General features: G+C 37.6%; 1 long non-coding RNA gene and 1 pseudogene across 1 annotated transcript; one reads left to right on the plus strand and one right to left on the minus strand.

Annotated features, from left to right (window-relative positions):
* LOC109110852 overlaps positions 1-13,169 on the minus strand; it is a 36,066-nt pseudogene extending 22,897 nt beyond the window's left edge.
* On the plus strand, positions 11,758-12,576 carry LOC122135857. Its single transcript, XR_006153703.1, has 4 exons — positions 11,758-11,845; positions 11,961-12,046; positions 12,169-12,264; positions 12,384-12,576. It is a non-coding gene; the product is annotated as an uncharacterized LOC122135857 (long non-coding RNA).
* Positions 13,170-14,239: the final 1,070 nt, after the last annotated feature.

Genomic DNA, 14,239 nt, shown 5'->3' on the forward strand with positions numbered 1-14,239 from the left:
AATAACAACCCATCTCTTCTCAGCAAAGACTGAATTGGTGAAATGTAATAGGGTCAAAATCTTTGGAAATACACACTCTTTCTCTTTGATGTTCGCAGGACTCTATAATTTAGTTATTAACTGCTTTTACCAGGACAAGTGAGCCCAAAAGCTTCACTTCCTCACCCTGTAAATGTGTCAGCCCACCAGTCTTGATGATAAAAACACTTTACTGCAGTATTAACAGTCTACTAGGTCTGAGTATTACGTAGGTGCAGGTGAAACAAGGGTCAGACGAAACCAAAAGGCCATTTAATATGTTTTCACTTTCTCTCTGAGACTGATGACAAGCTAACAGGTTCACAGTTTCTTCACAGATATTTCACTCTTGCAGGTATTTTTAAAGGCTATGTTGTCATTACATTGCATTGTGCTTAATGTAAATAGCTTATCAACACTAATACCAGTAATTCAAATCGCAACCATATTCATCTAATGCATACTTTACTCTTGACCCAGTCATTTCGTCAGTGAAACCTGGAGCTTGTAATTTCATAATCCATATCTTACTAAGATGTTTTGAAATATCTTCACATTGCATCTGCTGTTCAGGCTTTGTGCCCAGAATGGGAGTTTTACGTCTCTGGCGCAGTAGCGTGGACATGGAGACCTTGACCTGCTCAGACAGCTCAACTGGTGGGAGGGCATCATGGTTTAAATCACATCAGGAGAACCCATTGCCTGCTAAGGTCAGCCCACCCAAAATAAGTGGGTAATTAAAGGAGGCCTTCTTGCAAATAATTCACAGCCATGACCTCCCAACCAAACCCCTGCTTCATCCACAACTCTTTAAATCAAAGCTTAACTGATCATCTGAATTTTGTCTACACTGGGAGTAGGCATTAAAACAAAAGCAGACACTTTTGATCAAAGATTATTCAAGTTTATATGTTATTATGTAGAGGAATGGATTTATATATAAGGGGTTAGTTAAGGGTATGCAGTGAATAAATTGCCTGTATATTTATCTGTATTTGATGCAATAGAAAATAATCTTCATCTGTATTCTGATAGAACCAGATGTGCTGAATTTAAGACTAGATCTACAACATTATTCCAGATACATTTGAAAACGGCATCTTTGCTTCAAAACGCTCTCTGTCCACATTACCGATTTCAGGCATTTTCCAAAAGTTTCTCATCTACACTGAAACGTCAGAAAAAAAATCTCACTTGAGATTATATAAACCTAATAGACTCAATAAAGTTCTCATGCCATTCTTCTGGCAGATACAATTTTGCATCACCTTTGCAGGACTGTGAAATGAAGAGTTTATAAAGTAACATATCTTTAGCTATTAAAGTGAATTGCACATAATTGCAGATATCTACCAGTACAATATGCGTAACATGGCTAAACGTGCTTAATTTCAAATGTGCAAAATTTTGGAATACCTCCATTTTCACAGTCAACACTACAATGTGAAAACAACATTTTCAAATGTATCCACTTGGGAGAGCGCCTTCAATAAGCTCAGTTTTCACAGAATAAAATGTTGTCTCCATGTGAATGGAAGGCCAAAAAGTGCTATAAAATTTATGTAAAATGAGTGATGTAAAATGAAGCTTAAAAATTAATGTCAATACTCCTCACATTTGGTTGCATCTCTCCTTCACATAAACAGATTTATGGATGCAGACACAAGCTGGAAGCATCACTCACCGTCTTGCTGATGTATGAAGTGCTCATGTTCTTGCACACTTGCTCCTCACTGTTACAGCAGCCCCCACATCTGTAGACAGACACGCAGGGTGGTTTATAGAAGGTGTTTGTAGCTGCCCCAAACTCTTTCCCCACATCTAAACAAACTTGGCGTGGCATGCACAGGGTGTTTCTCCACTCCGTCTGAATACCTGGAGGAAGTGTAGCAAGAGAGGAAGAACAGACACATTAAAAAAGGCCAACAGTGAAATGAATGGATTTGTATGCACTGCAATTATTGCAGATCACGGTCTGACACATTCTTGGCATCCTAACGAAACTTTGTCTCAGGAATGCCAAAAAGTCCTGTCTGTAAGACAAAAAATGACAGTCTGTGCTGGTCCTAAATTAATAGTCACTCACTTGTAAAAATTTCAAGATTGATGAAAGCAGCCGCATAGGAGGCCTCCTCCGACCTCGTTTCTGTGGAGCTGTGATCTCTCTGAGGTAAGTGAGATCCCATCTTGGAACGACACTTCAGCATGCTCCAGTAGCTGGGGTAAACGATTCTCATAAGCTCGTCCACGCTACCCACTGAACGTAACTGCTCCACCAAGTCTGGCTCTGAATCCTCCTGATAAGACAGAGAAACAGAATACAACTGGGAAAAAGCTTGTCAGCTTATACTATAGGGAATTGTTCCATTACACAATTCATATTTACTGTCACAGTTCTGTTAACTTTCTCCTTGGGGATAATGCCACAGGTGTCACAAATCAGAAAATTACTCTTCCTTGAGAGAGCTACAGCAGAGTAACACTTTAAGTTCTTCGTTTATGTTATGTCAGTTTTGGAATGAGTGCAAATGTAAATGAGGGTAAGAGGAAATGATGACAGTGTTTTCATTTTTTTCATAACTACCAGCAACACTAGTGTTACACTTACAGAAGAGAGTTAAACCAGAGCTAGACATAATGAAGAGGGCTTGATCAATGTGCTGGAACAGAACATTGCCTTTCTACTACAACAATCAAGCATGCCATACTGGATATATCCCAGAGTGACTAAGAGAAATATCCAACTGTTTTTATTGCATGGTTCAATCTCTCATTGACTTATAAAAGATGGTTTGGGACTTTACTCACTGAATCCATATTTGAAAATCTACTCAACGATCATAAACACATGTAATTAACTTTTCCATTGGTTTTTTTATCACTACACAGTTAGAACAGCTCCACTTAGGTTATGCTGTTTGCACCTCTGTTTGTGCATATCCTAAGCAGATGCTTTCTTACTTATAAAAAGCTATTGATTTAACCGTACCAGTAGCAGTTTATGTTGTGTTTAATCAAGCTGGTACTTCAAAACACTGTTTACTCATCAGATGGAGTCTTAAAATAAATGGCTGCATAATCAATCATCAGATAGGTAAAGGTTTTCCATATCATGAATGTGTGGAAATGATGTCTGAAACTAAGACAGTTATGCCTTAATTGATGGAATGGTCAGACCTCAATGGTCTCTCGCGGCCCAGACAATTGACAGTATTGCTTACACAGTAAGCCGATGGATGTGATCCAGGGTTGCCTGTGAAGACGGAGCTATGTCAGACACCTCAGCCCATGCAATCAAACCCCTCCATGTACTCCCCTTAATCCGCAGCAGAATGAGAGTTTGTAAGAAGTGTGAAAACACCAACAGCGTCTGAAAACAGCCCAAAGTCCCTGATGGAAAATGATACTGCTGTCTGGGACATTCCAGGAAACATGCCCAGTTTACCCACATGGCTGATCATGACTGTCGATAAAAACATCCACCCTCCCCCACTTGTGGAGGTGTTAAAAAAGTGAGAAAACACAACTTGAATTGAACCACATCAGAATTCTGCATTCCTCTTTAAGAAGGCCAGTCTTCATATTGGCCCAGTCTGTATCACTTTATCCCTTCTTGTTGTCGAAATCTCATTAGGAAGATCCCCAAGTTTACAGCAGAGAATTTGTAATCTCAAATGGTAGGAAATAGCTTCTCTTACTTTTACGTTTTGTTGTAAAACCCATTATTTACATACAATAAAATATTTTGGCTGGGTAAGTGCAAGCAATGATTTTCTAGTCCTCCCGACTTGTCTCATTTTCAAAGGAGATCCTCAGAATAAACAAGAGCATTACAGTTGGACAGTTTGAAAGTATATACTTGAAGGCTATTTTTCATGATACAGGACCCTTTACTTCGCCAAAATCCCATCCTCAACAATAAAAATGTAACCATTTATGTGAAATATGACTTTAAGGCTGCATAGTTTCATATGTTATCATAAAACATATCTGAACAAGATTTTAAACCCGCATTGTTACCTGCAAACATTCAGTTGCACCGCACAACAAGGAAAATAGCTCAAATCGTGGAAAGAGGAAAAATATAATCCCTTGTAGGAAATGACTGCTTCTCCCTGCATTGACTCCCTTCTGTTTATTCAGGAAACTTAAATACCACAAAAACAGTATGAACAAGACTATTGTATATGGCCTCTTCCATGCCTTTGTTTACAGTGATTCCTGAGATAACACACTGGTCTGTTTCCTAACAGAAACAATGGAGACTGAGAAAATGATGTGTGGTGTTCAGCATACAGACACATTCACATGTGAGTCAGTCCCAAACTTCAGGTTTGGTAATTGTAAAAACACCGATACAATGCCCTATTTTTATGTTTCAGTGGCAACTAAAAAAAGAGACTCATGGGAGAACGATACAAATGGGAACCATGAAGTCTGAGGGCACTTGATCCAGAAATGCATTCATTGTTTCAATATTGTGATCTAATTCAAATTAGGGATTGTATTACAAAATAAACACCAGTTTCAACAACAACAACAACAACAACAACAACAACAACAACAATAATAATAATAATAATAATAATAATATATTATAAATGATTATTTACTAAATTACTGCATATTTTATCCATATTTGCCTGCCAGTCTCAATGTTAAATTCACATTTACATTTAATATAAATATTAAATGCAGATTGCATCTAACAGCTTATAGCCGTTTTATTACAGAAATAAAATAAGGACATTTTAGAGTTAAAGTGAGAATGGCCTCAATAAGGGATTGCATTTGGTTCCGAAGGACAGGGATTCATGGGAAGTGATGAAATGATGACCTGATGACCTGATGATAGATGCATACATCATCAGTGGTCAGACATGAGGCACACTGTAATGTTAACCAATAATAAAGAATTAAAAAAACATTCACCTCTAATGCTAGAAAGTATGTCTCACTGAATGAATCACAATAGAAAGCAGCTGGGTTTAACACTTGGAACAGGATGGCATGTCCACTGTAGCTAATACAAGATTTGATGCCATGCACGCAAGGGATCCCAGTAATGATGATGACCCCATAATGACTGCTATTATTTTAAAGTTCAAACTTGAGTCAACAATTCTGTGCCAATTATAAAATGTGCATCATTAGACAGAAGGATCATTTCAGACAACCCCAAAGCAACACGCAGTCTCTTGACAGCTTCGTGTTTCCTGAAACAAACCACAAAACTGACACAATGACAAAAACAACTAGATCCTTTTTTGGCAATGAGGTTAGCGTTTATCCTCTTAGCTGATACCAACATCCGGAGCTATTTTGGATGAGGTTTCTGGAAGGCACCCTCACTGAATAAATTCCTTTAGTCTGAGTCAAAATGCGTCATATTTAGGCCAGGTTTATACAGTTTCATTTCCATTACAGTCACCCCATACTCCTACGCTAAAACCTAATCAAAATGTCAGCCTTCACAATTTCATTTTTTTTTAGGAGTTCACATTTTCATATACTCTTTAGGTTAAGACATTGCTTGCTGCCAATTTTTTTTTTTTAATGTACTTGCAAAAATACAGTTATTTCAAATGTTTTTCAACAACAAAACAGACCATTTCATTTCTTGATTTATGATTTCTTACACAGATAAATTTATTTCATACCTAACCAGTCTGTAATAAAATAAAACAAGCCTTTTTGATGCTCCAAAGTCCTCTCAGGCAATCACTTGTGGTTTATGATCTATAATGGGCAGTTATGGGATTGTGAAGAGAGGACCAGCCAGTTCTTAAGATTATAATCATAACAGTGGATAACCAGATGGCTTCTGCACACTTACAATCAGTACTAAATAAATAAAAGGCAAAGTTAAAGCCATTATTGTACTGATTTCTACTTAAAAAAATGTCACTGGGGAGCATTGCAGACAACAGACATGCTCAGTGAACTCAGGTGGAACATGGCCCCCATCATGGACACTACAGCAGTGGTACATATGCACAAGAACACATGTTGCATCTGTTCCAGACATACCTTTTATCCTCAGTATTGGACTCCAGAGACCAGGCTTGCGTATGGCGCTCTGCTCACTGAACTTGAAGGATGTCGTTGAAGTCTGCTGAGGGCATGTCTGGGGCTACGCATGCCGACACTCAGGATGAGAGGAAGAGGATCTGAGATATCATTAACCCTCTAATGATCTCTTAGAAACCCTAGAACTGACTGCAAGCTTTGAGCCTTTGACCTAGTGGAGAACCAGTTCCTTTGAGAATAAGTCTGGCCACAAGTCTGAAGAGTAACTGAGACCCTCTTCGACATCCAAGCTTCCCACATTTCGGACAAACAATCTTAATCTCTCCTGTTTTCCTGAAGCAATTGAGATGTTCCCCAAGGTAGAAAAACTCTACTATAAGCTCATGAATGCTATATTATGGTCTCTCATAAACTAACCGCTGGACTCAGTACACACATTAATGCACATGCATGTGCTCTTGAGACCAGACCATATGCATGGAAATTATTTTTCCAGTCTTAAGCCTAGTATCTGCTACATCCATTAAGATGACCTAGCAACACTGCATACAACACAGAGCGGGTAATAATACAGGACTCTGTCAGTGTCTGAATCAGTACATTCAAAAACAATATTTTCTAAAATATAAACAGATAATAAGCTCCAGTGCAAATGCATTGCACTATTTACACTTTGTTTTGCGCAATTGCTAACTATGCAAACACTAGAATTAAGTTGTTTTTGATTAAATTATATCAGTTTTCACATTCATTTGGCTTTGAGTCTCAGCCAAAATGGAAAAAGTAGTTTCTGTGGCAGACCAAGTCATTACATTTTGATAAAAGATTGTAAAGGCAAATAATTAGTTTTTTGGATAATTTGGAACAGCATGCACTGATGAATCAAGAACAAGACCAGGAATGTGCTTTAGGAAAGTAAACAGTTAATTTTGATTTAATGTTGATTTGAAGAAATGATCTAGAGATTGGCTTCCCATGAGAACCTCTCTTCCTTTTTTAGAAAGAGTTGCTTTCTTGGTCTGATCCAATTCACGTGTAGAGGCGGGCATGTGTCAGGATGCAATTACTCTGCACTTCTGACGTGTACTTGGTTAAGATTTCTGTGGTGCAATAAAGTTATTAGCCTGGAGGGTTGCCCACTACTCAATAAGACCACAGGGATATTAGGTCTAATGTTCTGTAACCCAATTCTTAAGCTCTCCAAAAACATAATAGAGCTGTACACGAAATCCCAATGAAACTCCCTGTAGGCAAAAAAAAAAAAAAAAAAAGCTACACAGTGGGGGAAGGGGTATGGGGTTCTTGTTTTGGCATACTTAAAGAATTATATGAAGCAAATATCCTGTCTGAACAGAAACTGTCAAGAGCCACATTAGTAAGGTTTAAGCAGAATCCCCTCTGGGAGTATTCATACGTCTTGGCATGTGGATTGCACATCTCTTGCGAAGTCTTAAGAAAGCTTTAAAGGATTAGTTTGTCAAAAAAAAAAAAAAAAAAAAAAAAAAACACAATATTCAATTAATAAGCTGATTTTCCAAGTTGCTCTTTTCCTTATACTGTTTCTGCTTCTAACCTATTTACACTGAATGGAAAAGGGCAGTTTGGGGATTCAGCTAAAATATCTTCTTTTGTGTTCCACATGTTTAGAATGACATGAGGGTGAAATATGAAAATTTGTTTTATGCTTTAATGCTTCTTCAGCATTCTTTTAGTAAATACAGGACACTAATTCTCAAATTTCAGAATTTTTTTGCACCTAGCAGAAAAAAAAAAAAAAAAAAAAAAAAAAACCTTTTTAAGAGCGACTTACAAAATATTAAGGAATACACACATTTGCATCATGTAGCACAGGGTTATTCAAATCTTACCCTCGAGGGCCAGTGCACTGCAGAGTTTAGCTCCAACCCTGATCAAACTCACCTACCTGTGATGCTCTAATGATCCTGAAGACACTGATTAGCATGCTCAGGTGTGTTTGATCAGGGTTGGAGCTAAACTCTGCAGTGCACTAGCCCTCGAGGGTAAGATTTGAATAACCTTGATGTAGTATAATAAAACTTTACAATTCATCTGTAAACTAATGCACTATTCTCATCTCCATTTTCCAGAAGCGATAATATTTGTGCTTCTACAATCAATGATATATTTGTTTCAGAACAGACTTTTTTCCTGGCCTCAGCCTACATGTGCACTACCTGTTCCTTACTCTGTCTCACTCTGACTAAATGAATGGGTCAGTACAAAAAAACTGTTTTATCCTTTAGAGCGGTGATCCCAGGGGTTTAGAAAGATTTCCATTTCCTTAGTAATCCTCTAAGTCTTTGTTAATCTATAAGTCTTTGCTACACTGCAAGTCTTGACTTCTCTTCAAGATTTGTACAAATGATTGCATATCCACTTGTGGGTGATATTTCTTGCTTCTATGGTATTTAAAGGTGTTAATGATGCCCCATCTAAATTTTAATTACAAATAAATCTGCCATTTGGTCTTAAGGAAGGATTCTGCATGATTGCCCACTGAAGAGTCAAACAAGTCATTTCATTAAAGGCAGAGGAAGCTTAGTGAGTTTTATTATTATTACTATTTCACCTATATGAGGGGTGTCCAATTCTACTCCTGGAGGGCCAACATCGTGCAGAGTTAAGCTCCAAATAGCTCCAACACACTTGTCTGGAAGTTTTTTAATTAGCTGGTTCCTGTGTGTTTAATAAAGGTTGGAGCTGAATTCTGCAGGATGTTGGTCCTCCATGTACATTACATTATCTACTGTTTGTAGTTTAAAAATTAATTATTGTAACGGTGACCAATTAAAAAAAAAAATGATAATGCTAAATTATATCCAGTATAATGAGCTAAAAGAATGCATTTCTGATAGAGTGCAGTAATGCTTACTGATAGAGCTTTGGGGGTACAAAACAAAAAAAGTTGGGAAATACTGTTTTATTGTCTACCACCAAGGGCCTAGTCTCCACACTTTAACAGTTTATACTCCCATACTGGCCACACACTGGCTATAATGTGATAAGTTGTTTCCTAGAAGGTGGCAGGTAAAAAATGCTTACTCATTTTTAGTGATCTGGAATTTTCTGATCTAACACAGATTCCAATGCTTCTCCTTGCAGACGAAATTGGAAAAGCAGTCTGAGATCTGAAAAAAAGTGTCAAACACACACAAAAAAGTCCCCCAGATGCTCCAGGCACACTGCTGGGCCCAGTCAGAGCTGAATTCCTCTGCTGAAGGGGACTGAGACCTACAACCGGTTTACAGACAGCACAGAAAGAAAGAGACAAACGGTAACCTCAAAGTTACAGCTGGTCAAACTGACTGTACGATTACAACAGAACTGATGTACAAACTAAAAAGTATCTGTGTGCTCCTTTATCTGTCCATGAGAGTGTCACTGTATAAGGAGGGGCATTTAATTTGGTTAACCTTAACAAATACTATTATTAAGACAAAAGTTATACTTTCATAAAAAATAGGTACAGAAGCTGTAACTGGGGCAGAACCCTTTCCAAAAGTACACCTTTGTACATTGTCTATGCCTAATAGGTTAAATTAGTCCCAAAAGTATACATATTAGAACCTAAATGGTAAATATTAGTACATTTTTAAAAGGTGTACTACTCATGTCGTTCCAAACCCGTAAGACCTTCGTTCATCTTCGGAACATAAATTAAGATATTTTTGATAAAAGCATGCGCATGCTTTAGATGGACGTAATCAGCGTTGTTTACGTTCAGCAGACAGCGCGCACATGCTGAACCTAAACAATGCTGATTACGTTGATTACGTTCTGGGGTACTCTCCAAAATGGCGGAAGACGTGTGCACTGAAAAATTAAGGAAAAACAATAAAATTACAGAGAAAAAGGACTTTAATATTTTGTATTCCATTAAGAAATCTCTCAAGCCTATATGAACCAGTTAGGCAACAAGCATCTATATTAAACAAGCAAAGCTCACTTACCAGATTTTTGGGAACAGTGCTGTTTAATTGATGGAAAGTCTAACTAATAATAAAAATAAAACATAAAATTGATATAAAAAATATTAAATCTAAACTCACATTAAGCCTTAAACTATATTAAGCCTTTTATACACGTGCACAGTAAGCGACGTCACTGCAGCCTCATCTAAAAGAACTGAGAAGTGAACCACACCTCACATCAAATCACCCACTCATTTTTTTTTTCATTCAAAAACTATGCTGTACTTCCCAAAAACACTTTGAAGCCTTTCAAAAATGTCAGTCCTTTACTAATGTACAGTATTGTACAATAAAAATAGGTTTTAAGAAGTAACAGCTATTGAAACACCCCATTTGCAGTAGTTGCCTAATTCAAAGAATGGTTGAACTGCTGACCTCCCCAAAGACTTGATGTCTTCTTGCTTATGTCAACAAGACGTCTGACTTTCCCTGCCCCCCAGGGTGAAAGCTCCTCTAAAGTTGTGAAAGCGTTGAAAGGTGGTTGTGCTATATCTGAAGTTAAAGGATGAGTAGATCTGGCAGGCGAACTGGCTATTAGAGTAGAAAAGATAAGAGAGGCAGATGTGGGTAATCTGTTCCACCTGTGCTAACTTTCCTACCTGGGAAGTACACATGACCACACACTCACACAGAAGATGACGTCCATGGGGAATCCCTTAGTTGTCACCAAAGGGCAGAAATAAATAAGCATTGTTTGGAATAGCTCTTGTCCTTCTAGCTGGAGGTGCTTTATCATGGGTGGTTTATTCTCAGGCATTCATCATTAACCGTAAAGACACTCACAAAGAATGAAATATAATGCTTATTTAAACCAGAGCATCTCGAGAGACTTGCAACATAGCAGCTAATAATATAAAATAGGCATTGCTAAAGCAGTCAACATCCCTGTTAAAAATGATGGATTTTCTGTAAAGCCACATGATGAAACCAAACATCAGTCCCAATGAATGAGGTCAAGACTGCAGCAGAGCCATTAAGACTACAAATCAGTAGTCCCAGCACCTCATGTGTACTCCCTAAACACCCACATTTCCCAGGTGACCCCTTCAGAAAGATAGTCTTACTTGACAATAACTCTCTCTACATGCACAACCCTCATGATTTACATTTAGAATCTCAATTACTCATGAATTACAGGACAGCTTTGCCAAACAGATGAGAGATGGCCATGATGGAAAAGTCCAAGGGAGAGAAATAAGATCACTATATTAGCCGAGCGCTGACTGATGCCCAATGAATTATTAAGTCACCCATCCCATACATTCATATAGCATACCACCACATGTGCAATTATGGAACAATTATTCAATTCCATGGCATAAGCACAAGACAAATATCAACCAAGTGCACTGAAAATAAACCATAAGAAATTAAGCAGCTTTTTATGTTGCTGTCACACTTACAATTGACTTTCCCTACTCTCTGTGAATTCCAGCTAAATTAATCTTAATAACCATTGAATTTCACTGTGACCCAAAGGTTTAAAAGTTTAAAAGAGAGAGCAGTGAAAACAAAGCAAGTCTAATTTTAGGCAATCATGATTAGTGTACAGCCCATGTCGCACATTAGCAATGGGAATAATTTCAGGATCTTGTCAAGATGTCCATGTTGCTGCGTGTAGCATATGGTATCATTTATATACTGCACATAGTAAAATAGTCCACTGCTGCTGTATATGAAAAGATAGAATGTTGTGTCAAAGTAATCATGTATAATCGCTGTGCTAGCCAAAAGCAGTACAGAGACTAAGAACTAACAGACATATCCTCTCTTGTTTGCAGACAGGTCACTTTGAAGCTCCCGAGGTAAGAAGAGATATTAAAATGAATTGAGTATATTAATCATGATGTACATGGTCAAATTAAATGTTTAAAATCATAGCTCTTTCTCTCTCTCTCTCTTCCTTTCTTTCTTTCTCAGTGGGGAGACAGAAGAAACAGAGAGAAACTACTTCTGAAGTTGTTGACCCAGTGACACCTGCTTCCACCTTTTATGGCAATATAATTGTGATTTCAAATGATTTCCCTTTTAAACCAGTGATGTGTGAATGCTTAATTACAAAAATTAATTCTCCCTTTTACTTCAAATGTGAATCATTTCCTATCTTTTGTTCCAAAATGATACCCAGACATTAAATAGATGGAAATGGTGACTATTCTAGAGGTATCTGTGCTTTCAACAACCCTGCTGAATTTGAACACCAAATACAAAAAAGGAGTCAAAGGTAAGCACCATGTGACATCATACTCTAAACGATTAAAGGCTTTTAAAGATCTGTCTAAGCTTTAGAGTTTGAAATACCTTTTTGAATTATACAAATTTCATTCATGTGTTTCTGCAAAGGTATCTTAATAAAATGAATCGGGAATCTTGGCTCAGTTCTACAACAATCTAGTCACCACCAGTGCCAGTGATGTTGCTTCAATGCTCCAAGCAGTAGCCTACTACTAAGTTTTAAAACAATTTTAGAAACATGTATTATGAGTTTCCTTTATGCTAAATAAAGGGCAACAAATCATTACCAATAAATGATGCCTTAAACCAATTTTTCTACTTATAAGATGATGTGGAAATGAGCTTGCTGTTCCTTACCATGGCATCCCCTTGATCTTGGTCATAATCATAATCATAGTAGTCGTGACTTGACTCCAAAGCAAGGTTTGCATAAATCAATGCGAGGCAGAAGACAGAAATTCCAAATAAGTGCATTTTAGAAGAAAAAAATCTCTGAAGTCTGAGCAGAGTCTGTTGGAAGTTCCTCTTTTTCAGCTTTCAGCAGCAAGTTTCTAGAAAACTCTGTCCTTACACTAAAATAACACTCATGTATACATCCAACATTTTAATAAGGCACTTCGACACTGGTCCATGGAACGCACTCTGAGCTCGTCCCTTCACAAACGGCTGTGAACATCCACTCCGTGCGGAGAGATTGTGGAAGTGCGCGGAGCGCTCAATGGCATGTTTTATGCAATTTCACGCTGTTACTTGGGATCCTTCTCCCTCCCCCTCTCCGTTTTTCCCCAGCCTGCCTCTCCGTTCGCCGTTAGACACATTCCGAGACATCAAGAGAGAAATATGAGTCGTGGCACGCGCGCTTTCTCAGGTGTGAACTACAGCACGTCAAACGCATTGTGTAAACGCACAAGCGCACTGAATGAACCTCTACAGTTGCCGCTTTTATGAGTAAGGTGAAAGGTCAGATAAAGGAATAGTTTATCCCAAAATGAAAACTGAGACATCATTTTCTTACCTTATGTTTTATTATTATTAATATTATTATTATTATTATTAATTTTTTTCTTCATGCAATGGAACGGAGACAGGGGCATTGAGGCTTCAAAAACTGACGCAAGAGCAACATAAAAGTAGTTAATGTGATTAATTATTAAATGAACAACTGTAAACCTATTTATATGTTTTAAAAATTATTGACAATTAAGCTGTTTGCTGCAAACTCAATTCAAACTGTTAAACATATAATCATAAATAAATACAATAAATTAAAATAATAAATAAATAAAAATAAAAACAATGAAGAATGCATCTGATTTATGGGCGGTTATTTGGGCCTCTCTGATTGGGACTGGGTTATTTGGGATGACTGTCAAAAAGTGGAACAGTTTACCTGAATTCACCCTATGCAAAATGAGCTGCTTTGGGGAGGTTTTAATTCTGTTGAAGGGTTCTTCTCCATGGGGGGTTTAGTCCTCAAGTTCAGTGAGTGCTCTTCTAATGCTGTGGAATGCAAGTCCCACTTGAGTCATTGTGTTCCATTCACCGCTGTCAAATGGTTGCATTTAATTTTGTGATCTTCTCAAATACTACTTGAAGTAGCAGGCTAAACATGCACTGTCAAATGCATTCAGTGTTAACACTAAAGGTCTAGTTTGAATAGGCTCAGGGCTAAGGGCTTGTGAATGATAACCTAATTAGCCATGACGCTACTAAATAATTCAATGTGAAAATACCTGATAATGCACATTTAATTATTGGGGTTGTTTTCCAGGGGAAAAGACAGAGAATGTTGCTTTTGTTTGCTTTTAAAGTAAAAAATCTATAACAATAAATGATTATACCAAATTGATGGTGAACATGGCCAAACAATTGCTAATGCAGATGGCATAGTAATTCCAAATCATTGTAACTGACCAACAAAAGGCTTGTCAGTCATATTCTTGGCAGTGGCCAGTTCCTTTGCC

This window comes from Cyprinus carpio, chromosome B1 (assembly GCF_018340385.1).
Source record: "Cyprinus carpio isolate SPL01 chromosome B1, ASM1834038v1, whole genome shotgun sequence".
Lineage (NCBI taxonomy): Eukaryota > Metazoa > Chordata > Actinopteri > Cypriniformes > Cyprinidae > Cyprinus > Cyprinus carpio.